General features: G+C 40.9%; 1 long non-coding RNA gene across 1 annotated transcript in view; it reads left to right on the top strand.

Moving 5' to 3' along the window:
* Positions 1-24,403, top strand: part of LOC119871966 — a 50,641-nt gene extending 26,238 nt beyond the window's left edge. Inside the window, exon 3 of the long non-coding RNA XR_005360209.1 lies at positions 24,374-24,403. This is a non-coding gene — a long non-coding RNA (uncharacterized LOC119871966). The remainder of the gene's footprint in view (positions 1-24,373) is intronic.
* Positions 24,404-27,420: the final 3,017 nt, after the last annotated feature.

Raw genomic sequence — 27,420 nt, 5'->3', positions numbered from 1 at the left:
AGCAGAATTACCCTGCTGGCCCATAGAGTCATGAGCAATTGTTTCAAGCCATTGAGTTTTGGAGTGGTTTATTATACAGTAATAGCTAACCAATACAACACTTAGAGAAAGGACAGAGTGGGAGGTGGTTCCTCCAGTATTCCAGAGGAAAGAAGACACTTAGCAAACATCTATTTAATGGTTACTGTGTGCTGAGCATTTTAATTCAATCCTCACAACAACTTCATGGAGTAGGTCCTTCTATTGTCCTTAGTCTATATAATGTATTTTTTATTTTATTTTATTTTATTTTATTTTATTTTATTTTAGTAGGTCCATGCTCAATGTGGGGCTTGAATTCATGACCCTGAGATTAAGAGTTGCATGCTCTACCAACTGAGCCAGCCAAGTGCCCCTGTTGTCCTAACTCGATAAATGGGAAGACTGAGGCAGAGAGGTAAATAATTTGCTTAAGATCTCACAGCTAGTAAATGGCAGGCATTCAGTCAATTAACAAAATGTAGAAAGTATAAAGTAGAGTCCAGAAATCTGTCTTGTGAATCTACTGGAGGCAGAAGTTGGACTTTCAGAAACCTAACGATGGAGGGATACCTGAGGGCCTCAGTCGGTTAAGTGTCTGACTCTTGATCTCAGCTCAAGTCTTGACCTCAGGGTCATGAGTTCAAGCCCCACATTGAGCTCCACTCTGGGTGGGTAGCCTACTTAAAAAAAAAAAAAAAGAAAAGAAAAGAAAGAGACCCTCTTTCCCCACCCAGGGAAATGGGTTCTTTAAAGAGAGAATAATAATTCAATTTATAAATATTGTGTATTTATTAAACCTTATTTGTATTTATTAAATAAATCAAAATTGCCTCAGAGGCTAGTGAATGAGGAGCAGATGAGGGGGTGCAGAGTTAGATACTGTGTTAGTCAAGGTTCTTCAGAGAAATTGAACCAATAGGATGTGAATATACATAGAAAGAGATTTCTCTTAAGGAATTGGCTCACACAATAGCAAAGCCTTGGTGAGTCCAAAGTCTGGTGGAAGAACCAGTTGGCTGGAGACACAGGAAAGATTTGCAGTTCAAGTCCAAAGGCAGTCTGCTGGCAAACCAGGAGGAGCCAGTGTTGTGCATGAAATCCAAAGGTGGTCTGATAGCAGAATTTCCTCTTGCTCAGAGGAGATCAGCCATTTGTTTTATTCAGGCCTTTAACTGATGGGATGGGGGCCATCTAAATTATGGAGAGCAATCTGCTTTACTCAAAGTCCACTGATTTAAATGCAAAGCTCATCCAAAAACACTCTCACAGAAACACACAGAATTATGTTTGGCCAAATATCTGGGCACCATTGGCCTAGCCAAGTTAACTCATAAAATTAACCATGACAGATGCCAAGAGAGGCTAATGACACTGGGAAGCAAAGTCAAAGCTAGCAGAGCAGTGACCTCTGGATTGGCAACATGGAGGTTGTTGTTTGCTACAATGATTCAATGCAACAGATAAGCCAAAGTTAGCCAGTGCGGAATGAAGAAAGGAGGAGAGAGGGAGTGATCTGTGGGCAGAAGCTCTTTTGTGAAGGGGAAGCATGCTAGAAGGCAGGAACTCAAGGGAAAAGTGGGGTTGAAGGAGGACTACTTAGTTGGCCTTTTCTTTTTCTTTTTTTTTAAGATTTTATTTATTTATTCATGAGAGACACAGAGAGAGAGGGAGGCAGAGACACAGGCAGAGGGAGAAGCAGGCTCCATGCAGGGAGCCCATGCGGGACTCGATCTGGGGTCTCCAGGATTAGGCCCTGGGCTGAAGGCGGCGCTAAACCGCTGAGCCACCCAGGCTGCCCTTAGTTGGCCTTTTCTAATGGAGATAAAAGAGTAGTGGGTGCTTCAAATTGTGGGTTTTGATCCTTTATCAGGTCAGTTCAGTGGGTGATGACCAGCACCTAAAAACGAAAGAGGGATGCCTAGGTGGCTCAGCCCTTGAGCTTGGCCCTCGCCTCAGGGCGTGATCCTGGGATCCGGGATCCGGGATTGAGTCCCACATCGGGTTCCCTATGGGGAGCCTGCTTCTCCCTCTGCCTGTGTCTCTGTCTCTCTATCTCTGTCTTTCATGAATAAATAAATAAGTCTTAAAAAAAATAAAAGGAATAGAACAAAAAGAAACAATAGAACACATCACACACAAGAGGAAGAAGCATTGTTTCGTGAGGCCTCTGTATCCTGACTTCTAACACCAGAGACTAGTTTTGCCTATACTTAGATTTATGTAAATGGAGTCATAATGCTATGTACCCTTCTGTATCTGGATTCTCTCACTCAGCATTAGGTCTGTGAGACTTATCCATATTACTGCACGTCCTTGTAGCCCATTCATCTCATTGCTGAGCACAGTTCCACTGAGTGACTGTATCAATTGATTTATCCATTCTACTGTTGATGCTCTTGAAGAGAATGCAGTCTTAGCAGTGGCCCAACAAATGAATGGAATAATGTGTGGCAGGTGCCCTTATCTGAGTCACTAGGCCCTGTTCACCTGAGGGTAAAGATAGAGTTGCCAGGATATGTGGGATACAGAATAGGGAGGATTTGGATGAGAGGGAATTGAGGACATGACCAGAAAGGTGAATGCTTCCGGAAGATGCTGTAGCTCCCTGGGATTACCTTTATCCTATCATTTACCACGTATTATAGAAAATGTCTGTTCATCTGTTTGACTTCCCACTAGGATGATGAAGACTAAGTCTTATTCATTGCTAAATCCCCATCCCTGAGCCACACCTCAGGCTGGCACACAGTGGGCTCTGGGGAACTGGCTAGGTTTGGGCCAATTTAGGAGAGCCTTCATTGCCAGGAGTTGGACTCAATACTCAAAGACAATAGGAGCCATAGAAAGTTTTTGAGCGTGAAGAGGTCACAATCTGAAGAGGATTTTAGAAAAATTAGCCTGAGCAGCAGCAGTGAGGAGCTGGATGCCTTGGAGAGGGGGAAATTGCAAGTGGGCTGGAAGGCAGGGGAGCTGGTTAAGAAGTTAAGAAGCTGTCACAGAAATGAATAAGGATCTGAATTAGGGTTGTGGAGGAGGGAAAAGAAAGGAAAGGGCCACATTGCTTTTTTCAAAATATGGAATACAATCTCATTTTTATAAAACCATGTATTATTTGTGTGTGCCTTTTCAAATATAATATATACTAAGAATCTTATGAATCTCTAAGCTTGACAATAGTCAAAGAGGCTTCTGGGGGAAACGGTGTTCTATGTGGGTGTATTTTTTTTTTTAAATAACCATGTATTATTTTTATCCTTACAAAAAACCCTGTGAGGGAGGATGTTGTCAGTTTCACTTTATAGGTAAAGAAACTAAGGCTCAGAGAGAGTTCCAATCACTAGCTCAAGGTCACACAACTAGTACTCTTACTACTCCAGTAAGCCTTCCCCAGAGATATTCAGAAGGAATAATCAAGGACCCTTCATGATTAATTGGATGAGGGAAAAGAGGAAGGGAAGAAGACATGAAGGGATTAAGAATAACGAGGACACTTTGAGCCTGACCAAGTGGAAAATAATGAGTAAGTCAGAAGGGAGTACTGGGTTACTGGGGGAAGGTTTAAGCCAAAGGAATGAATATCTAATTATAGGATTTGGTTTTAAAAAAAAAAAAAAAAAAGGAAAAGATGGGATGCCTGGATGGCTCAGTGGTTGAGCATCTGCCTTTGGCTCAGGTCCTGATCCTGGGATCCGGGATTGAGTCCCACTTGGGCTCCTTGTGGGGAGCCTGCTTCTCCCTCTGTCTTTCTTTCTCTCTCTCTCTCTCTCTCAAATAAGTAAACAAAATCTTTAAATTAAAAAAAAAAAAAGATGGAATTTCTCTAAGTTCAGATCAGAACTTAGAGAAAAACCCTAAGTATACTTCTTACTAGCTGGCCCTGCCACTGAGCACCTGAAGCCCCCTAGCAACTGGGCATTTTCAAGAGAAAATAAAAAAATTCAACCCCACACTTCCAGGCAAGTGGTGAGTTCCTCTGAGTACTTAGGTCCTTCTGCATCAGCAGCTTGTACTTTCTGTGGCTCTATGTGGCCTGATTGATTGACCAGGCTTAAAAAGCTTGCTGTTGAATTTAAGATCTCAGGCTTCCAGCCTCTATAGGTCATCAGCAAAGACCTAAAGGCCTGGCATGAACTCGAGGTTATTATTCACCCAAGAAGACATTATAAACCACAAGAACACAAACCCAGCAGGCAGGAATGGCCGCCCAGCTCACTGGGCACACTGTGTTCTCATCCATCCATCTAGCACGATTCATAATTAAATCTGCAGCAGCCAGGAAGCAAACTAGAATTTTGCGTAAACTGGTGCTGGGGAAGCACTTTGACTACAATTTAACTTCAGAGCTCTAGAGCTCCAGAACTTGAAATGCTTGTGACATTCTGAGGTGAGGCTATCCCTCCCTACCCTTCCCTGGGACCACGCTTTGTAGGGGGAGATGACCCAGAGGGGAAAAAAAAGTTGTTGGGTCACTGGGCATATTAGCTAGAATTCTCTAGAGAAACATAACCAATAGAACAAGGTTTCTCTCTCTCTCTCTCTCTTTTTTAATATTTATTTATTTACTTATGATAGAGAGAGAGAGAGAGGCAGAGACACAGGAGGAGGGAGGAGCAGGCTCCATGCCAGGAGCCCAACGTGGGACTCGATCCCGGGACTCCAGGATCGCGCCCTGGGCCAAAGGCAGGTGCCAAACCGCTGAGCCACCCAGGGATCCCCCCTTTTTTTTTTTTTTTTTTAAGTAAACTCCATGCTGGGCATGAAGCCCAATGCACGGCTTGAATTCAAGATCCTGAGATCAAGACCTGAGCTGAGCTCAAGAGTCAGATGTTTAACTGACTGAGTCGCTCAAGTGGCCCTAGAACGAGATTTATTATGAGGGATTGGCTCATGCATTTATGGAGCTAAGAAACCCCACAGTCAGCTCTCTGTGAACTGCGGCCCAGGAAAGCTGGTGATGTGGTTCCAGTTCTAACCCAATGGCCTGGGAAGTGTGAGAGAGGCAATGGTATAAGTCCCAGTTTGAGTCCAGAGGCCTGAGAACCAGGAGGGCAGATATCTGAAAGCAGGAGAAGATGGATGTCTCCAGCTTAAGCAGAAAGCAAATTCACCCTTTCTCTGTGTTTTGTTCTATTCAGGCTCTCAATGAATTCAATAATGTCCACCATTGGTGAGGACAGTCTTCTTTACTCAGTCTACTGATATAAATACTAATATCTTCCAGAAACACATTTAGAGACACATCTAGAAGTAATATTTGACCAGCTATGTGAGGGCTCAAGTTAACACAAAATTAACCATCAAACTAGTAAGGTTTAGGTTTGGAAAATTGTGGTATTGAAATGCCACATGCTCAGGCCCCATGTGTTTCTGGTTAAATATATTATGAAAAAAGAAAACCAGTATGTGGGCAAAGTACATGGAGAATTCACAAAAGGAAATCCAAAAGGTATGTAGCCATATTACACAACTCCAGAGGGGGAGCAGCATTCGCATTGGATTCTATTCACAGAGATGCACATTGTGATGGCTTATCAGAGAGGACACTCAACCTCTCCCATCATGAGGTAAATGCCCATTGAAACAATAAGGTACTGTTTTTCATGTGTTAGATTGGTAAAGTTCAAAGAGTTGTTACATTCTGTACTGCTGGGAGTGTAATATGATGTCACCTCTGGAGGACGTAGTACATTGGCTTTCTCCAACTGGCTCATTCCACCCTCTTCTAGTTGGAAATGTAGGAAAGCTAAATGCTACACTTCCCATGCTCCCTTGCAGTTAGCGTTCCATCCACATGAATGAGACTTCCTTCTGTGACTCCACATCCTTTTCAGCATTTGATATTATCAGCATTCTGCCTTCCTGTCATTCTCATGGGTGTGTAGTGTTATCTTGCTGTTTTATTTTTTTATTAATTTTTTTATTTATTTATGTTAGTCACACAGAGAGAGAGAGAGAGAGGCAGAGACACAGGCAGAGGGAGAAGCAGGCTCCATGCACCGGGAGCCCGATGTGGGACTCGATCCCCGGTCTTCAGGATCGCGCCCTGGGCCAAAGGCAGGCACCAAACCGCTGCGCCACCCAGGGATCCCTATCTTGTTGTTTTAATTTGCATTTCTGGGACGTGTGGGCGGTTCAGTCCATTAGGCATCTGCCTTGGTTGGGCTCAGGGCTTGATCATCAGGCAGTCTGCTTCTCCATCTCCCTCTGCTCTTCCCCCCACTTTCTCTCTCTCTCTCTCTCTCACACACACACACACACACACTCTCTCTCAAATAAATAAAATCTTTACAAAAAATTTTGCATTTTCCTGATGGCAGGATGTGAAGCATCTTTTAATATGCTTATTTCCCATCAGTATATCTTCTCAGGTCTTTTCTTGTTGAATTTTTGTATATTTTGGGTAAACAGTTCTTTATCAGATATGCCTTTTGCAAATACAGTCTGTGACTTGTCTTTTCATTTTCTTCAAGGACTTTTTCACAGAGCACAACTTTTTAATTTTAATGAAGTCTAGTTTATCAACTCTTTCTTTCATGGATCATGGCTTTGGTGTTCTATCTAGAAAGTCATTGCCAAACCCAAGGTCATTCAGATTTCCTCCTGTGTTATCTTCTATGAGGGTCTTACAGTTTTACATTTTACCCTTAGGTCTGTGATGCATTTTTAATTAATTCTGGTGAAAGGTATAAATAAAGCCTGTGTTTATATCCATTTTTATTTTTATTTTTTTACATATGGAGGTCCAATTGTCCCAGCACCAGTTGTTGCCTTTCCTTCTTTGGCAAAGATCAATGGACTATATTTATGTGGGTCTGTTTATGGGCTCTCTATTCTGTTCTATCGCTGTATTTGTCCATGCTTTTGCTGATATCACACTGTCTTGATTACTGTATTAAGTCTTAAAATCAGATAGTATCAATTCTCCAACTTTGGTCTTCTTCTTAAATATTGTCTTGACTCTTCTGGGTCTTTTTGGTGCAGGTTGGTTGGGTCTGAAACCCAGAGGGGCTCCTCCAGGACTAGCTAAAAGTTCTTGGCTTCACCCAGAATAGAAATCTAATCCAAGCCAAGAGGAAGTGAGAGCAGAAATTATTAAAGATATATAGAAAGGCCAGATAGGGCCAGAGTGTCCAGAAGACTCAGAAAGGAAAGAGCCTCGTCTTTGCTCTGGATCTGGAGTTTTTATTGAGGATTGTGGTCCAGTGATGTATCTTCTCAAGTATCTAGGAATGGTTAAATCAAAGTGTTTAGGTCTCCTCCATAAGCCACTTAGGCCCTGGAGCTGGGGGTCTTGTGAGTATGTGGTCTTGGAAAATGAGGACCTTGACCAGTCACTCCTTAAATGTTATCTCTTGTGCTGGAAGACTCCAAAGAAATCATTAGCTCCTTGACCTCTACAAGGAGGACATACATTATTTCTACCAACAGGCATGTGTAGAGCAGGGGTGTAGGTCCTAGCAAGAGTAGAGGCACCAAGAAAGCAGTCTTTGATGGGGCTCCTTCAGTTTCTCTGTCTCATTTTGCTCCTCCATATAAGCTTTAGAATCAGTTTGTCAGTATCCACAAGTATAACTTGCTGGGATTTTGATTGGGACTTCATTGAATCTATAGATCAAGTTGGGAAAAACTGACACCTTTGAAAATATTGAGTTTTCCTATCCAGGAACATGGAATATCTCTTCATTTATTTAGTTCTTTGATTTCTTTTATCAAAATGTTGTAGTTTTCTTTATACAGATCTTGTACATATTTTGCTAGATTTGTATCTAAGTATTTTATTTTGGGGAGTGCTAACTTAAATAGTATTATGTATTTAATTTCAAATTTTACCTGTTCATTGCCAATACATAGGAAAGCAAATATTATATATATATATATATATATATATATATATATCTTCTTCTATCTTTTACATATATATAATATATATATATAAACCTTATATCCTGAAGCCTTGCTATTAATCATGTAGTTCCAGGATGTTTTTTGTTGATTCTTTCTGATTTTCTGCTTAATCATGTCCTCTGTGAAGAAACACAGTTTTATTTCTCTCTTCCCAATCTGTACCCTTTTTATTTCCTTTTCTCATCTTATTGCATTAGTTAGGACTTCCAGTATGATGTTGAAAAGAAATAGTAGGAGGGGACATCTTGCCTTATTCATGATCTTAATGGTGAAGCTTTAAGTTTCTTACCACTAAGATGTTAGCTACAGGTGTCATTTTTTAAAAATATTTATTTATTCATGAGAGACAGACTGAGAGAGAAAGGCAGAGACATAGGCAGAGGGAGAAGCATGCTCCTTGCGGGAAGCCCGATGCAGGACTTGATCTCGGGACCCCAGGATCACGCCCTGAGCCAAAGGCAGGTGCCCAACCACTGAGCCACCCAGGTGTCCCGCCGCAGGTGTTTTGTAGATACTATTTATGCAGTTGAGGAAGTTCACCCCTATTTCTAGTTTACTGAGAATTTTTGTCATTAATGGATGTTGAATTTTGTCAAGTGCTTTTTATGCATTTATTTATTATTATTTTAAAGATTTTATTGATTTATTCATGACAGACACACAGAGAGAGACAGAGACACAGGCAGAGGGAGAAGCAGGCTCCATGCAGGGAGCCCGACGTGGGACTCAATCCCGAGACTCCAGGATCACGCCCTGGGCCAAAGGCAGGTGCTAAACTGCTGAGCCACCCAGGGATCCCCCTCTCTCTTTTTCTTAGTTAACCTGGCTATAGGCTTATTGATTTTATTGATCTTGAAAAAAAAAAAAAACAGCTTTTGCTTTTATTGATTTTCTTTTTAATTTCCTGTTTGCAATGTCATGATTTCTACTCTCATTTTTATTGTTTCTTTTCTTCTCTTTATTTTTTTTAAAGATTTTATTTGATTATTCATGAGAGACACAGAGAGAGAGAGGCAGAGACACAGGCAGAGGGAGAACCAGGCTCCCCTCAGGGAGCCTGATGTGGAGCTCGATCCCCAAACTCCAGGATCACACCCAGAGCAGAAAGCAGAGCCCAACCACTGAGCCATCCAGGCGTCCCTCTTCTCCTTATATTGGATTTAAAATTATCTTTTATTTTTCTAGGTTTTTTTTTTTAAGATTTTATTTATTCATTCAAGAGAGACACAGAGAGAGAGAGAGAGACAGAGACACAAGCAGAGGGAGAAGCAGGCTCCCCACGGAGAGCCTGATGTGGAACTCGATCCCGGATCCCAGGATCAGGACCTGAGCCAAAGGCAGACATTAAACTGCTGAGCCATCCAGGTGTACCTATTTTTCTAGTTTCTTAGGATGGAAGCTTAAATGATTGTTTTTTTTTATGATTGGTTTTAAATCTTTCTTCTTTTCTAATACATCATTCAATACTATAAATTTCCCTGTAAGCATTACTTTTGCTCCATCCCACAAATTTTGATAAGTTGTGTTTTCATTTAGTCAAAATATTTTAAATTTATCTTGAGATTTCTTCTTTGACTTCTCTTCTTCTTTGTTCTCTAGAAGTATGTTGTTTAATCCCCAAGTCTTGGAGACTTTTTCAGCTATCTCTTTGTTGCTGATATCTCATTTTAATTCCATATGGTCTGAAAGCAGACATAGTATGATTTCTATGCTTTTAAATTTGTTAAGGTGTGTTTTACAGTCCAGATGTAGCCCACTTTGATGAATGTTTCATGTGAGCTTAATAATGCTATAGACGTTGGATAGAGTGGTCTATAGATGTCCATTATACCAGTTGATGGATGGTGATGTTGAGTTCAGTTGTGTACTGACTGATTTTCTGACTGTTGGGTCTGTCCACTTCTGTTAGAGGAGTGTTGAAGTCCTCAACTATAATATTGGATTCATCTATTTCTCCCTGAAGTTTTATGAGTTATTGCCTCACATATTTTGATGCTGTTGTTAGACATCTATATGATAAGGATTGTTCTTTCTTCTTGAGGAAGTAACCCCTTTATCATTATGCAGTGCCTCTCTTTATACTTGAAAACTTTAAAAAAAAGAAAACTTTTTTTTAACAGTTATATTACTTTTATTATGCCAGTGTTGTGCACACATGTGTGCATATACACACATGCAACACATACATCACATGATTTAATCTTCACAACCACCCTTTAAGTTAGATTCCATCATTATCTGCAACTTATGAGAAAAATGAAACATAAAGTTGTTACTTGCCCAAAGTCACACAGTTAGAGAGTAATGGAGTCTGTCCCCAGATTCTCCAGTCTTAATCAATATATTAATGTTGCTTGTTCATAAAACCATGAATTTTTTTCTAAAATATATTCTTTAACATTTCTTGTAGTTCAGGTTTACTAGTGATGAATTCATTCTTCGTATATCTCAATATCTTTGTATATTTTTATTTTGCCTTCATTTTTTTCCAGGAATATTCAGTAGGTATAGAATTCTAGAATGCCAGCTTTTCTTGTGTGTTTATTTTCTCCAATACTTTTGTTTTGTTGTATTTCTTTCCTTCCAATATTTTATTTAAATTCAAGTTAGTGAACATATAGTATAGTATTGGTTTTAGGAGTAGAATTTAGTGATCATGGAGCACCTGGTTGGCTCAGTTGACTGGGAATCTCTTTTTTTTATTAATAGATTTATTTTTTATTGGTGTTCAATTTACCAACATACAGAATAACATCCAGTGCTCATCCCGTCAAGTGCCCCCCTCAGTGCCCGTCACCCATTCACCCCCACCCCCCGCCCTCCTCCCCTTCCACCACCCCTAGTTCGTGTCCCAGAGTTAGGAGTCTTTATGTTCTGTCTCCCTTTCTGATATTTCCCACACATCTTCTCCCTTCCCTTATATTCCCTTTCACTATTATTTATATTCCCCAAATGAATGAGAACATACACTGTTTGTCCTTCTCCAATTGACTTACTTCACTCAGAATAATACCCTCCAGTTCCATCCACATCGAAGCAAATGGTGGGTATTTGTCATTTCTAATGGCTGAGTAATATTCCATTGTATACATAAACCACATCTTCTTTATCCATTCATCTTTCGATGGACACCGAGGCTCCTTCCACAGTTTGGCTATTGTGGACATTGCTGCTAGAAACATCGGGGTGCAGGTGTCCCAGCGTTTCATTGCATCTGTATCTTTGGGATAAATCCCCAACAGTGCAATTGCTGGGTCGTAGGGCAGGTCTATTTTTAACTCTTTGAGGAACCTCCACACAGTTTTCCAGAGTGGCTGCACCAGTTCACATTCCCACCAACAGTGTAAGAGGGTTCCCTTTTCTCCGCATCCTCTCCAACATTTGTGGTTTCCTGTCTTGTTAATTTTCCCCATTCTCACTGGTGTGAGGTGGTATCTCATTGTGGTTTTGATTTGTATTTCCCTGATGGCAAGTGATGCAGAGCATTTTCTCATGTGCGTGTTGGCCATGTCTATGTCTTCCTCTGTGAGATTTCTGTTCATGTCTTTTGCCCATTTCATGATTGGATTGTTTGTTTCTTTGCTGTTGAGTTTAATAAGTTCTTTATAGATCTTGGAAACTAGCCCTTTATCTGATACGTCATTTGCAAATATCTTCTCCCATTCTGTAGGTTGTCTTTGAGTTTTGTTGACTGTATCCTTTGCTGTGCAAAAGCTTCTTCTCTTTGGAACTATTGGATGAAGTCCCAATAGTTCATTTTTGCTTTTGTTTCTTTTGCCTTCTTGGATGTATCTTGCAAGAAGTTACTGTGGCCGAGTTCAAAAAGGGTGTTGCCTGTGTTCTCCTCTAGGATTTTGATGGAATCTTGTCTCACATTTAGATCTTTCATCCATTTTGAGTTTATCTTTGTGTATGGTGAAAGAGAGTGGTCTAGTTTCATTCTTCTGCATGTGGATGTCCAATTTTCCCAGCACCATTTATTGAAGAGACTTTCTTCCAATGGATAGTCTTTCCTCCTTTATCGAATATTAGTTGACCATAAAGTTCATCTGACTCTTAATTTTGGCTTAGGTCATGATCTCAAGGTCATGGGATTGAGCCCTGCATTGGGCTCCATGCTCAATGTGGAGTCTGCTAAGATTCTCCTCCTTCCTCACCCTCCCCTCGCTCACGCTCATGCACACTCTGTAAATAAATAAATAAAATCTTAAAAATTTAGTGATTTATCACTTACTTATAACACCCAGTGCTCATCACAAAACATACTTCCTTAGTGTCCGTCACCCATTTAGTCCATCCCCCCCACTCTTCTCCCCTCCATCAACCCTCAGTGTGTTCTCTATAGTTAACAGTCTCTTATGGTTTGCCTCCCTCTCAGTTTTTATCTTGTTTTCTTTTTCCTTCTCTTCTACTGTGTTCATCTGTTTTGTTTCTTAAATTTCACATATGAGTGAAATCATACGGTATTTGTCTTGATTGATTTATTTCACTTAGCATAATACATTCCAGTTCCATTCACATCATTGCAAATGGCAAGATTTCCTTCTTTTGATGGCTGAGTAATATTCTGCTGTGTATATATACCACTTCTTTTTCCATTCATCAGTCGATGGACATTTGGGCTCTTTCCATAATTTGGCTATTGTTGATAGTGCTGCTATAAACATTGGGGTGCACATTCCCCTTTGAATGAGTATTTTTTGTATCCTTTGGATAAATACCTAGTAGTATAATTGCTGGGTCATAAAGTAGTTCTATTTTAACTTTTTTACAAATCTCCATACTGTCTTCCAGAGTGGATACACCATCCCTGAATATTTTTTTTTTGCTCTGAAGTCTACTCTGTCTTAAGTTAATATAGCTACTCTTTCTTTTAATTAGTATTAGCATAGTACATATTTCCCCATCCATGTACTTTTTTTTAATGTTTTTTTAAAAAAATATTTTATTTATTTGAGAAAGAGAGTAAGTGAGAGAGAGGAGGAGCAGGAGGAGGGGGCAGAGGGAGAAGCAGATTTTCCACTGAGCAGGGAGCCTGACAGTGTGGGGCTCAATCCCTCAGATCATGATCTAAGCTGAAGACAGATACTTAATGGACTGAGCCACCGAGGCACCCCAGCCATCCATTTACTTTTAATTTATATATGTCTTTATATTTAAAGGAGGGTTCCCATAGATGATATATAGAGTTGGATCTTGTTTTATGATACTCTCCAACAATCTGACTTTTAATTGGTACATTTAGCCCATTGATGTTCCAAGTAATTATTGATATAGTTGGAGTAATCTGCCATATTTGCTACTGTTTTGTATTTGCTCTCTTTGTCCTTTTTTTTTTTTAAGATTTTATTTATTTATTCATGATAGACACAGAGAGAGAGAAGCAGAGACACAGGCAGAGGGAGAAGCAGGCTCCATGTAGGAAGCCCGACATAGGACTCAATCCCGGGATCTCGGGATCACGCCCTGGGCCAAAGGCAGCGCCAAACCACTGGGCCACTGGGGCTGCCCGCTCTCTTTGTTCTTTGTTCTTATTTTTGTCTTCCACTCTTTTTCGGTCTTTGTGGATTTTATTGAGCATTTTATATAATTTCATTTTCTCCCCTTTCTTGGCATATTATTTTTTTAAAAGATTTAATTTATTTATTCATGAGAGACACAAAGAGAGAGAGAGAGAGACAGAGGCAGAGGCAGAGGGAGAAGCAGGCTCCATGCAGGGAGCCGGATGTGGGACTCAATCCACAGACTCTAAGATCACCCCCTGGGCCGAAGGCAGGCGCTAAACCCCTGAGCCACCCAGGGATCCCCTTTTCTTGGCATATTAGTTTACTTTTTTTTAGTAGTTGCCCTTGAGTTTGTAATACACATTTATACCTAATCCAAGTTGACCTTCATATAACACCATACTGCTTTATAGGTTGTACAAATACCTTATAATAATGACAATATTTTTTAAAAAATCACTAGTCTTATTTTTTACTAAATTTTAGGTAGTTGATATACAATGTATTGGGTTTTATTTTATTTAATTTTATTTATATATTGGTATTGGTTTTTTTTTTTTTAATTTTATTTATATATTTGACTGAGAAAGAGAGCACAAGCAGGGGGAGCAGCAGGCAGAGGGAGAGAGAGAAGCAGGATTCCTGCTGAGTAAGGACCCCAATGCCGAGTTCTATCCCAGGACCCTGGGATCATGACCTGAGCCGAAGGCAGACATTTAACTGACTAAACCACTCAGGTGCCCTGCAATATTGGTTTCTAGAGTAGAATTCAGTGATTCATCACTTACATACAACATCCAGTGCTCATCATAACAAGTGCCCTCTTTTTTTTTTTTTTTTTAAAGATTTTATTTATTTATTCACGAGAGACACAGAGAGAGAGGCAGAGACACAGGCAGAGGGAGAAGCAGACTCCATGCAGGGAGCCCGATGTAGGACTCAATCTCAGGACTCAAGGATCACGCCCTGGGCCAAACAGAGACTCTCAACCTCTGAGCCACCCAGGTGTCCCAAGTGCCCTCCTTAATACCCATCACCCATTTAGCCCAGCCCCCATAACAAAATAATCTTAATTCTCTCTCTTGTTCCTTGTATCATTGATGTTATTTATTTGGCATATACATAAACATACACAAATAGGGCAGCCCTGGTGGCTCAGCAGTTTAGCACCGCCTTCAGCCCAGGGCATGATCCTGGAGACCCGGGGTCGAGTCCCACGTCGGGCTCCTGCATGGAGCCTGCCTCTCCCTCTGCCTCTCTCTCTCTCTGTCTCTCATGAATAAATAAATAAATTCTTAAAACACACACACACAAATACATTGTTGCTATTTATTATTTTGAACAAACTCTCATCTGTAGATCAATTAAGAATAAGAAAAAGAGAGGCACCTGGGTGGCTCAGTGGTTGAGCATCTGTCTGCCTTTGGCTCAGGTCGTGATCCTGGGGTCCAGGGATTGAGTCCTGCATCAGGCTCCCTGCAGAGAGCCTGCTTCTCTTTGTGCCTAAGTCTCTTCCTCTCTTTGTGTGTCTCTCATGAATAAATAAAATCTTAAAAAAAAAAAAAAAAGAATAGGTAAAAGAAACTGATGTAAATAGGCTGTAATATGGCAGGTAGGTGTTGGGAGAGAAGTGTTCTATATTTTACATTCACTTATTCCTTCTTTGATGCTCTTTCTTTCTTTATGTAGATCTGGGCTTCTAATCTATATAATTTTCCTTCTTTTAAAATATATTTTCCTAATAGATTTTTATTTATTTATTTATTTGTTTGTTTATTTATTTATTTATTTAACAGATAGCACATGAGCTGGAGGGAAGGGGAGGGTAGAGGAGGAGAGAGTGGGAGAGAGAAAATCCCAAGTAGACTCTGCTGAGCACAGAGCCCAACACAGGGCTCAGCCTCATGATCCCAAGATCATGACCCAGTCTAAAACCAAGAGTCAAATGCTTAACTGACTGAGGCACCCATGCACCTTTATGTTTTCTTTTAGATTTAGAAGTTTCTACTGAAATGTCTTCAAGCTCAGAGAGTCTTTTCTCAGCTGTGTCCAGTCTACTAATAAGCCGTCAAAGGCACTCCTCAGGGATCCCTGGGTGGCGCAGCGGTTTGGCACCTGCTTTTGGCCCAGGGCGCGATCCTGGAAACCCGGGATCGAATCCCATGTCAGGCTCCCGGTGCATGGAGCCTGCTTCTCCCTCTGCCTGTGTCTCTGCCTCTTTCTCTGTGTGACTATCATAAATAAATTTAAAAATTAAAAAAAAAAAAGGCATTCCTCATTTCTTCATTTCTGCTACAGTGTTTTTGATCTCTAACATTTCTTTTTGGTTCTTTCTTAGAATTTCTAGCTCTCTGCTTATGTCATCTCTTTTTGCATGCTGTTTACTTTTCCATTAAAGTTGTTAGCATATTAATTTTAGTTGTGACAAATTCCTGGCCTGATACTTCCAACATCCATGCCATATCTGAGTCTGGTTCTTTTTCTTTAAGACTTTCTTTCTTTCTTTCTTTCTTTCTTTCTTTCTTTCTTTCTTTCTTTCTTTCTTTCTTTCTTTCTTTCTTTCTTTTCTTTTCTTTTCTTTTCTTTCTTTCTTTTTCTTTCTTTCTTTCTTATAGAGAAAGCAAGAAAGAGAGCACAAACAAGGGAGCAGCAGAGAGAGGGAGAAGGAGTCTCCCTGCTCAGCTTTTCCCAATGTGGGGCTTGATCCCAGGGCCTGGGACCCTGACCTGAACCAAAGGCAGATGTCTAACCAACTGAGCCATCCAGGCACCCCTTTGAGTCTGGTTCCGATGCTTGCTCTGTCTCTTCAACTTATATTTTTGCCTTTTAGTGTAATTTTTTTTTTTTTTTTTTTTTTTTTTTTTTTTTTTGTAGCTGGACATGTCCTCTGGCAAAGCTGAGGAGTTTGTACTCTGTAAAAAGAACTGACGTAAAAATAGGCTGTAATATGGCAGGTGGGTGTTGGGAGAGAAGTGTTCTATAGTTCTGTGATTAGATCTTAGTCTTTTTGTGAACCTGTGCCTCTGGACTACAAACTTCACACATCTCAGTTGCTTCCGTCCTATAGTTGGGACATGATGGCTAGGGTGGACTGAAGTTGGCTATTTCCCTTCTTCTACATGGAAAGCTAGATCAGCTGGAGTTGTATATTTTTTTATCATAATACTTTCTAAAAAAATAAAATTATGCTCATGCCCCCCTTAATTCCGAGAGTCCTGGAGACTCCTTTTCTTTGCTCTTATTTTCCTCTCTTTCTGTCTTCACCATAAGAATTAACTCAGGAGCTTTAGTAGGCTTGTGGTGGGAGCTGACCTATTTTGACAAAATTTCTTTCTCCTGGAAATTTTGGTGAAATGAGAAAGAAGGGGATCCCTGGGTGGCGCAGCGGTTTAGCGCCTGCCTTTGGCCCAGGGCGTGATCCTGGAGACCTGGGATCGAATCCCATGTCGGGCTCCCGGTGCATGGAGCCTGCTTCTCCCTCTGCCTGTGTCTCTGCCTCTCTCTCTCTGTGTGACTATCATAAATAAATTAAAAATTAAAAAAAAAAAAAGAAGAAATGAGAAAGAGGTCTCAACAAATTCCCTGGCACTGGTTTGTGAAAGGAGAGCATATTAGTTAGGCTTTTTTGGACAGCAAGGAAGAATCCTGCCTGCTCAGATGTCCTTGTGGGATTGATGAGGGTTTATTACCAGGACAGATGGGGAGGTGTGGAATAGCCAGAAACTACTCCCTTGGCTGGGGCAATCCACAGGCAGCATGGAGAACTGAGGTCCACCTCAGCTTTGCCAGCTGCCCTGAGCACAGCTGCCCTGCTTCCTTTTTCGGTATTTGTGCTTCCTGGGGGAGCCAGTGAGGCTGCCCCTTTTCTCTTCAGCCACATCTAGTTCTGAGAGGATCTCAGCTCACTGTCTCAGCTGTTGTTGTGTCTCATGACTCCACCACTTAGGTCATGGCTGATTGAAGGGAGGGTAGACAACAGATGCAAGGAGACACCAACTCTCAGGCCAGGCTGAACCAATCAAGCTCCCTGTCCTAAAAATTTAGGACCCAGAGATGAAGTCAGTTAGTGTGCACGAAAGGAAAGGCCAGGTAGTGTTGGAGCTATGGAGGCCATGTTGGGTCAGGTGAGGTCAAGGGAAGGGCCACCAAGAGGAGAGACAGAAATGGTAGTGCCTGGTGACTCTGACAGCACAACCTTGGTTCCTGACTTTCTGGTTCTGTTTCCTAATAGCCAGCCTTATCATCTTCTTTCCCTGGATGCCCCAGAGTAAACCTCTCTTTATTTGAGCTGACTTTGACTCTCATTTCATTAGATCATACAGCTTCTTCCCCTCTTTATGACAGATATCTACAGACACAGGGTCACTCCTCATTCCCTGAAGGTTTTAATTTCTGGATCACTGGCCTGCTCTCTGATACCAAGAATCATAATTTTTAGGCATTCTATTGTCAACAAAGAGGATGACCTTTGAAAATATGCTCAATGAAAGGAGCCAGGCCGAAAACACCACATATTATAAGATTCCATTGATATGAAATACCAAGAGATAAATCCATAGAGACAGAAATCGGATTACTGTTTGCCTAGGGCTGGGGATGTGGATAAATAGGGACTGATGGTAAAGGGTATGGGTTTCTTTTAAGAGTAATGAAATTTTTAAAATTGATTTTAGTGATGAATGTGCAACTCTGTAAATATACTAAAAGCCAGTAAATTATATACTTTCAGCAGGTGAATAATATGGTATGTGAAGTATATCTCAATAAAGCTATTTAGAAAAATCTTTCAGTTTCTTAATCTCTCTTCTCTCAATAAACTTGTCCTACCTCAGCTCAGCCATGGTTTCCTTCCATCTTCAAAGCCAACAATGGTTGATTGAGTCTTCTTCAAATGGCATCACATCTCCTTCTCTTTTTAAAAAAAATTTTAAAGGATTTTATTTATTTGACAGAGAGAGAGAGAAAGAGAGCACAAGCAGGGGGAGTAGCAGGCAGAGGGAGAGGGAGAAGCAGGCTTCCCCTTGAGCAGAGGGCCTGATGTGGGTCTCGATCCCAGGACCCCAAGATCATGGCCTGAGCTGAAGGCAGACATTGAACCAACCGAGTCACCCAGGTGCCCCATCTTCTTCTCTATCTCTGCTCCTTACTCTTCCACAAATAAGGACCCTTGTGATTACATTAGGCAGACCAGATAATTCGGGATAATCTTGCCTTCTCAATATCCTCAATTTAATCACATCTACAAAGTCTCTTCTGCCTTGAAAGGTAACATATTGTGTTCACAGGTTCCAGGGATTAGAATATGAAAATTTGGGGGGCAGGGGAGAGCTACTATCCCATCTACCACAAGTGTTTGCCAAAAAACTAATGAAACTTGAGTTCAGGCCCACTAACACAAACTTCTCCTAAGACCTAGGCAAGGGCCTTAGCAGTGTGTTCATGTGGTCATATGTTTTAAAAAATTTACAAAGATAAGATATTTTAACTATAATTGGTGATTATCCAATTTATCTATCCCTTTCTCTTTTTTTTAAGATTTATTTATTTATTTATGATAGACACAGAGAGAGAGAGAGAGACAGAGACATAGGAGGAGGGAGAAGCAGGCTCCATGTCAGGAGCCTGACGCGGGACTCGATCCCGGGACTCCAGGATCGCGCCCTGGGCCAAAGGCAGGCGCCAAACCGCTGAGCCACCCAGGGATCCCCTATATCACTTTCCATTCTGATTTTCCTTCACTTATACTTTCCCTTCTGTAGAGTAGCATTGGCAAAGACCTGGGCATTTTTGGAATTTAGTCAGTAAGAGGAAGTTGAATTAGGGATACATTTAGTTTGAATTTAGTGAGATATGTTTATATGGTTTGTAGTAACTTCCATGTATACTTAAATTATTGCTAGCTTTCCTGGTGTAGTAATGGTTTCAGAAATACCATTGCTACCCAATGTTGTGCGCTGAAGTTGCAAGCCCAAAGATCCTATTGCAACGTGAACAAATCCTATGGCACCCACATCAAAAGTGTATGGTGGTGGAGAGACAAGATTTCAAATGTAGAAAAGCAGAAATTAGTCTACGGAAAATTCTTCCATTAATCAGATATATAAAATGGTAAACAGACAATTCAGTTTTCATCACTGTGTAGCGGAAACAGAAGTGCTTTTCCTATCAAGAATATAGTCTGTAAAAAAATAAATAAATAAAAAAATATATATATATATATAGTCTGTAATGCATTACATAGTAGATCATTTGCAAAGATGTTCACAATAATTCTTCACATCATTTCACAAACGCCTTTTACAATATGACATTGTTGCTCTTCCCATTAAGCTGTGGAGCCTGTCCCCACCTCTTGAATCTCGGGTGGCCATGTGACTTGCTTTGACCAACAGAATGTAGAAGTGGAGCAGGAGTTTCAAGCCCAGACTTCAAGGAGCCATGCCGCTTCTGTTCTTGGCCTTTGCTATATAAAGAAGCTCTTCCAGGGCTCCTGGGTGGCACAGTCAGTTAAGTGACCAGCTCTTGGTTTTGGCTTAGGTCGTGATCTCAGGGTTGTGAGATCAATAGCCAAAAAGTAGAAACAACCCAAATGTCCATCAACTGATGAATGGAAAAACAAAATGTGGTGTATCGATACAATGGAATATTACTTGAAAATAAAAAGAGGGGATCCCTGGGTGGCTCAGCGATTTGGCTCCTGCCTTCGGCCCAGGGCGTGATCCTGGAGTCCTGGGATCAAGTCCCACAATGGGCTTCCTGCATGGAGCCTGCTTCTCTTCTGTGTCTCTGCCTCTCTGTGTGTGTGTGTGCCTTTCATGAATAAATAAATAAAATCTTAAAAAAAAAAAAAGAAAAGAAAAAGGAATAAGAAAGTACTGGTATATGCTACAACATGGATAAGTCGATCATACATAAAGTATGATTCCATTTAGATGAAATATCCAGAAAAGGCAAATCCATATTCTGCAGATCGGTTGCCTGGTGGTGAGAAGTTTGGGAGGAAGTGAAGACTACTAATGGATAAAGAGCTTCTGGGTGTATTTTTGGGGGTGATGAACATATTCTAAAATTGATTATGGTGATGGTTGTTCAAGTCTGTGAATATACAGAAAATTGTGCACTTTAAATTGGGAAATTTTATGGTAGATTAATTGCATCATAAATAAAGCTATTATTTCTTAAAAGCTGAAAAAGAAAAGCACACCACAGTTTCCCTAAGGGTCTGTTACTGCAGAACACCTCATGTGAGCATGTATCACAGCCTGACACTGAGACCAATCAGACCACAAATGACCCCAGCCAATCACGCTTGGCAATGCTCGGTCATGCTCTGGTCACACGGAGCTGTCAGTACTTAATACTGGTCATGGGAGCTTGGGCTGACAAAGTTAATTATGCATAGCATGTATAGCAGTGGCTAAGGGCATAGGCTCTGCAATGAGACAAACCTGAATTTGAACCTTGAATCTGTCTTACGACCAATGGCGAGTTAGCCTCTCTTGGCCTTAGTTTCATTTTCTGTAAATTAGAGATGATAATACCTACCCCACAGGGAGGATAAGGGGATTAAATGAAATACTGCTAGAACAATTAGCACAGTGCCTACACCTGGCTAAAGGATCAGTCAATGATAGCTAACATCATTTTTAATAATGTATATAATAAATCATGGAGCACAGTGCCTGGCTTATAGGAAGTGTTCAGAACATGAAATGATAAAAGTTATACTTTTCGCCAGAAAAATTTTTATGAGACAGAATAAACTTTACAGACAAGGACAGAGAATTTGAATCTGCTGCTTAAAGACCAAAGTAGGTGACTTTGGAAAGCTGCTACGTGCTCTGCACCTGACTTTCATCAGGCTCCTCTTGACAAATACACAGCCCAAAGCACTGGGCTCTGCCCTGGAGCCTCTTGGCCACCCCCACCAATCACTAATGAGCAAATCCAAGCTTCCGGAAGCTCTAAGAGAACATTCCAACTAAGAAACTGGAGTTTTTGATGAGGACCCAGAACAGGAAATGACATTGACCCTCCAAAGCATAATCTAAGACAGGGAGCTAGAAAAGGAACTCAGAATAGAAAATAATTGCAATTGGTTGTCCCAGGAATGAAGAGGCATTTCAACAACAGAAAATCTATAAATGTAATACACCACATGGTATTAACATGGTATGGTTAAAGGAGAAAAATGTGATCATCTCAATAACTGCAGGAAAAAGTAGGCGATAAAATTCAATAATCATTTATGATTAAACATTAGTAAACCCGAATTAAAGAGAAATTTTTGTGTCTGATAATACACATATCAAACAGCATACATAAAGATGAAATGATAGAACTATTTCCAAACTAGGAACAAGGCAGGGATGCTGGCTATTATTCTTATTATTTGATATTATCATGGTAGCCAATTGATTTTCTTTTCTTTTTTTTTTTTAAGGTTGCCTCTTTTGTTAATTTTTTGTTTATTTATTTATGATAGTCACACAGAGAGAGAGAGAGGCAGAGACACAGGCAGAGGGAGAAGCAGGCTCCATGCACCGGGAGCCCGATGTGGGATTCGATCCCGGGTCTCCAGGATCACGCCCTGGGCCAAAGGCAGGCGCCAAACCGCTGCGCCACCCAGGGATCCCGCCAATTGATTTTCAACAGTGATCCCAAGACTACCCACTAGGGAAAGAACAGTTTTTTTCAGCAAACCGTATTGGATATCCAAAGGAATGATGCTGGACATTCCTTTGGATATCCATATTTAAAAATGAATTAAACTGTATCACCATACCTCACACCATATTTAAGAATTAACGATAACTGTGTCAAAGACCTTCATGTAGGGACGCCTGGGTGGTTCAGCAGTTGAGTGTCTGCCTTTGGCTCAGGGCGTGATCTCGGAGTCCAGAGACTGAGTCCCACATTGAGCTCCCTGTGTAGAGCCTGCTTCTCCCTCTGCCTGTGTCTCTGCCTCTCTTTCTGTGTGTCTCTCATGAATAAATAAAATCTTAAAAAAAAAAAAGACTTTCATATAAATGCTAAAATATAAAACTTACATATTTTTAAAGATTTTACTTATTTATTTGAAATAGAGAGAGAGAGCACAAGCAGGGAAGAGGGAGAAGCAGGCTCCCCACCAAGAAGGGAGTCTGACATGGGGCTCCATCCCAGGACCCTGGGATCATGCCCTAAGCTGAAGGCAGATTCCCAACCAACTGAGCTGCTCAGGCACCCCTAAAACTATAAAACTTTTAGAAGAAAACATAGGTGTAAATTTTCATAACCTGGGATTAGGTAATGATTTCTTGGATATGACACTAAAAGCATGAGCAATCAAAGAAAAAGTAGATATATTGGACTTTATCAAAATAAAAACGTGTTTTATTTTTTAAAGGTTTTATTTATTTATTCATGAGAGACCGAGAGAGAGAGAGGCAGAGACAGGCAGAGGGAGAAGCAGGCTCCATGCAGGAAGCCGGATGTGGGACTTGATCCCGGAACTCTGGGATCACGCCCCAAGCCAAAGGCAGACACTGAACCTCTGAGCCACCCAGGAGTCCCAAAACTTGTGTGTTTTAAAGGACGCTATTGAGAAAGAGAAAAGACAACCCACAGAATGGGACAAAAATATTTGGACATCATATATTTGACTAGTCTACTATCTGGAATATATAAAGAACTCTTACAACTCAACAATAAGAAGACAACCCATTTTAAAAGTGGACAAAGGATTTCAGTATACTTTTCTCCAAGGAAGGCATGCAAATAGCCAATAAGAACACTAAAAAAATTCTCGACATCATTGGGCATTAGAGAAATGCAAATCAAAATCAGCGATGAAATAGCACTTTACACCCACTAGAATGGCTATACTTTTTTAAAATGGAAAGAAGCAAGTGTTGGCAAAGATTTGGAGAAATTAGAAACCACATGAATTTGTTGATAGAAATGTAAAATGGTTCAGCCACTGTGGAAACTAGTATGGTACTTCCTTGAAAAGTTAAACATAGAATTACCATATGACCCAACTCTAAAATATATATACCAGAGAACTGAGAATGTGTGTTTGTACAAAAAGTTGTGCGTGAATGTTCACAGCAGTATTATTCATAGGAGCTGAAAAGTAGAAACAACATAAATATCCATCAGCTGATGAATGGATAAACAGAAAGTGGTTAATCAATACAGTGGAATATTATTCAGCCATTAAAAAGGAATGAGGTACTGATACATGCCACCATGTGCATGAACCTTGAAAACATTATGCTAAGTTTAAAAGCCAGATACAAAACACTATGTATTGTATGATTCCATTTATATGAAATGTTCAAAATAGTTAAATCTGGGCAGCCCTGGTGGCTCAGCGGTTTGGCGCTGCCTTCAGCCCAGGGCCTGATTCTGGAGACCCGGGATCGAGTCCCACATCAGGCTCCCTGTAGGGAGCCTGCTTCTCCCTCTGCCTGTGTCTCTGCCTCGCTCTTTAAAAGTTTTAAAATCTTTAAAAACAAAAAACAAAACAAAAAAAAGTCAAATCTACAGGTGTTTGCCAGGGGCTGAGGAGGAGAGAAATGGAGATTGATTACTGAGTTAGGGGTTCTTTTTGGGTTAATGAAAATGTTCTGGAGTTAAATAAGAATGATGGTTGCACAGCCTAAAAGCTCTTGAATTCACCCCTTTAAGATGATTAATTTTATGGCCTGTGAATTATATTGCAATAAAAAAAAACTGAGTAATTAAAAAACCCAAGTTGGAAAATTCAGTTCCAGCAATTCTACTTCTTGGTACACACTTTAGAGACACACACTTCCTTTACACCAGAGGTGTATACAAGGATGAGTACTTTAGTAGATTTAAGATGGCCACAAATTCTTTGCATTCCCTCTCATCAAAGATGGGGTCTATTTTCCAGCCCTTTGAATCAGAGCTGGTCTTGTGATTTTCTTGAACAGAAAGAATGCAGCAGAAGTGGCTGTTGCCAAGAACTTACAGCTTCTGCTCTCACTCTCTTGGAACATTTCCACCACCTTCTGAAGAAGTCCAGCTGGAAAGAGAAGGCCAAAAATCCCAACTGAAGCTCCAGATTGAGGCCATCATAGGCCAATTAGCCAAGCTGCCTGCTGACCACAGCTACTGAGCGAGTCCAGGTAAGATCAGAAGAAGCATTTGTCACCCCACAGAATCATGAGAAATAGCCGTTATTGTTTTAACCCACTATGTTTTGGGGATGGTTCGTTACCCAGCAATAGCTAATTGATACAATACTGGGGCCACTTGCCTGAAAGATCAAAACTTGGGAAGCAACCCAAAGGCAGGCTGGATGGTACAGTGGGTAAGAGCTTGAACTTTCATCCTAGAATTGGGCCCCAAACCACACCCTACCACTTACCAGCTGTGTTAATGATGAGAAATTTTATTTATCCTTATTTCGTCCTAGGTGAAGAATTCAAGGGGTTGATATACAGAGTGGACTTGAGATCCTTTCTGGTAGAGAGGAACGCTATTAAGTTTTGGCCACCAACAAAATGTGGTCCATGTATGTGCTGGAGGTGGTAAAGGAGTAAATCATATATATCAAATTGGACAGTTCTTAACAATAAGATTGTACAGAAAAAGCAAGTTGTCAGGCTATTATGATTATGTAAAAGTATTTTTTATTTTTATTTTTTTTAATTTTTATTTATTTATGATAGTCACACAGAGAGAGAGAGAGAGAGAGAGAGGCAGAGACACAGGGAGAGGGAGAAGCAGGCTCCATGCACCGGGAGCCCGACGTGGGATTCGATCCCGGGTCTCCAGGATCGTGCCCTGGGCCAAAGGCAGGCGCTAAACCGCTGCGCCACCCAGGGATCCCAAAAGTATTTTTTAAATGTAAGGAGGAGCACATAAACCACCTCAGAGTGTTTGCCTCTTTGAAGGTAAAGATGGGAATGGATTTCTAAGTAGAAATCAAGTATTTTTGCTTTAATCACAATATTATTATTTCTTATTATACAAAAAGGACACTAGTTGCATCATTTTGGGAGAAAACGAACACTGAAACTCCAGCATTGGTTAATTTGGTTTGGTGGGAATGTTTTCATCTTCCTCATCCCTCAAATTCCTGTAATTAATTTAATTACAATGGTTCCAAATTCTTCCTTCCTGCATGTAGCGTGGGGGGCTAGCCTTCTCCAGCCAGCCCTGACACCTGTCTCATCACAGGCAGGCTCAGCAGGGTATGCACAGCACCTGGTACTGCTCTCCAGGGCCCCCCAGCTTGGGCCCACCCATGCCCACAGCTGGCTGTATTCTTGCCAGAGTTTCAGATCTCAGGCTTTGATCTTCAACGTGCTTGAAGAATATCAATTCATTAGGTTCACCTGACTGAATATAAGGGGTTTCTCAATCCTCCAACTCCTCTGCAGAGGGCCCTGACACCCTCCTAAAAGCAGCTGAGGGTAAGCCGTGGGGAAGAGTGTTTGTACAGAAGGTGTCTGGAAAAGGCAACACAACAGAGACACATGCCAGAGGCGATATCCTTCCGTGGCAGATGCCAAATGGAGGATTTTATCAGGCTCTTTAAATTTTTAAAGACTTATTGGTGATGTTTTGTCTTGCTGTCCCTGTTTTAGTGAATTGGTTCTGGCGTCCTTAACTATTGTGTATGAGGGTGTGAGAGCAAAGACCTACAAAATGTGCAGATTAGCAGGTGGGGGCCTGGGCTCTGGGACTCAGGAGACCTGCTCCTGGATTCTCCTGTTTGGACCCTTCTCACTTCTCAGGCCAGGGTGTTACACCCAAAGGGAGATCCTGAAGTTGTTCTTTCTGATTTTCATTGATAAGTTCTGGGTTAGACACTCTGGAAAATTGGAGTTTGGATAAGACTGGTTTTTGTTTTTGTAAGATTGTATTTTTAAGTAATCTCTACACCCAATGTGGGACTCAAACTCACAAGCCCGGGATCAAGTGTCACATGCTCTACCAACTGAGCCAGCCAGGAGCCCCGGATAAGACGGGTTTTTAACTCACAAATAACACATGCTCTGTGTAGAAAACTAAAAAAAAAAAAAAAAAAAAAAAAAAAAACACATATAAATAAACCAAAAAAGAAGAGACAGAGTACCTATCATGTACTAGCACTGTGCTAGGACCAGGGATATCATGAGCAGCAAACTGTTAATTCCATGAGGACACACCCTTTGTTATGTTTAAAGGCTGACACTGGACTCCCAGGGTGTGATCCTGGAGGCCTGGGATCGAGTCCCACATCGGGCTCCCTGCATGGAGCCTGCTTCTCTCTCTGCCTGTGTCTCTGCCCCTCTCTCTGTGTCTCTCATGAATAAATAAAATCTTTTTAAAACAATTTATTTCTCAATTTTTTTGATATAATACAATCTATTTCTCAATTTAAAAAAAAAAAGAAATGTTCTAAGAACTATTTCTCAGAGTATAGTCCTGGTATTAGATGGTTTTAAATCACATAGACCGGGACTCCTGGGTGGCTCGGTGGTTGAGCATCTGCCTTCGGCCCAGGGCACGATCCTGGAGACCCAGGATTGAATCCCACGTTGGGCTCCCAGTGCATGGAGCCTGCTTCTCCCTCTGCCTGTGTCTCTGCCTCACTCTGAGAGAGAATAAATAAAATCTTAAAAAATAAATAAATTACATAGACAAAAAAAAAATTCCCTGGAATTCTCTTTCAGTCCTTCAAGGAGAAAGTCTCACTTTGATGTTGATATGTCTTCAATGTCTAACACTTACTGATTTCCCTTTTTAAACAGAACCAGTCCTAGGCTCAGCCCCCAGCCGGCAATAATACCCAGCTGAAATGGATATATGACATGTTTTACATTTTTTTCTTTTTTTTATGAAGTAAATTCTACACTGAATGTGGGGTTCGAACTCACAACCCCAAGATTAAGAGCTGCATGCTCCACTGACTGAGCCAGTCACCCTCATATTGTTTAATTTTCTTTGAACTGATTTTTTATTTATGGCAAGTGTGTATTGGTTTCTC

This window comes from Canis lupus, chromosome 5 (genome assembly GCF_011100685.1).
Source record: "Canis lupus familiaris isolate Mischka breed German Shepherd chromosome 5, alternate assembly UU_Cfam_GSD_1.0, whole genome shotgun sequence".
Classification (NCBI taxonomy): domain Eukaryota; kingdom Metazoa; phylum Chordata; class Mammalia; order Carnivora; family Canidae; genus Canis; species Canis lupus.
Note: the sequence above shows the minus strand (reverse complement) of the source record. Positions and strands in the feature narration are given on the sequence as shown.